Raw genomic sequence first — 925 nt, 5'->3', positions numbered from 1 at the left:
AATGCTTCATGGAAGCATTTCATCAAGGGAGGCTCCTTTTTCTGTGGTAACTCCAGCTTGTGTCATGTTGACACACAAAACCAGCCAGTACACATTCTAACAACTTCCCTTCATATATATGAAATACATACATGCACACTAAAAGTCTTACAAAGAAGCATCATGGAAAAGCTTTTAGTAAATAACACACAAGAAAGAAACATTTATTTCTAGCTATGACTCATTTAAAAAATCAAGCCAATATTAAATATGATATTTATAAAACTTAGAATTATATGTCCTAGGTAGATTTATGTCAACTTGACACAAGCTAGACACACTGACCAGTACAGTTGCCAGAAGACACAAGCTAGAAATGTTTTGGAAAAGGGAACTTCAGTGATGATGCCAATGACTAGATTGGCCAATGTGGAACACTTTCTTGGTTGATTGATGTGGGAGTGCCCAGCTTATGTGGGTGTTGAAGCAGGCAGATCAAGCGATGAAGAACAAGTCAGTAAGCAGCAGTCTTCTATGCTTTCTGAGCCTGTTCATTGTTTCTTGCTCCTGCTTTGATTTTCTGCCATGACTTTAGAGTTTGCACAGTTGTGGAACTCTAAGATACTTTTGGTCCCCGGGTTGCTTTTGGTCATGGAATTTTATCTTTTCGTTAGAAACCCTAATACATATAAATTTCCTGTATTTTAAATAATTGCCAACAGAATACTACTTTTAAAAATGTTGCCGAAATGTCTGTCATAACATGGACAAAGGATGATTCAGGGAGAACAATGCCTTGGAGAACTCTAGGAAAGGCTCCAGAAAAAAATAAAAAAAAAAAAAAAAAAAAAGCAGAGCGTTTGGTACCCGAGGTGTCTACTGTTCCTTGGATTGTCCTTGGATGGATTTTGTGCCTCCTGAGACAAACATTTTATTCAGTTCATAA

The sequence above is a fragment of the Mus caroli genome, chromosome 14, assembly GCF_900094665.2.
Source record: "Mus caroli chromosome 14, CAROLI_EIJ_v1.1, whole genome shotgun sequence".
Taxonomy (NCBI): Eukaryota; Metazoa; Chordata; class Mammalia; order Rodentia; family Muridae; genus Mus; species Mus caroli.
The sequence above is the reverse complement of the archived record's forward strand: the minus strand, read 5'-3'. Positions refer to the sequence as shown.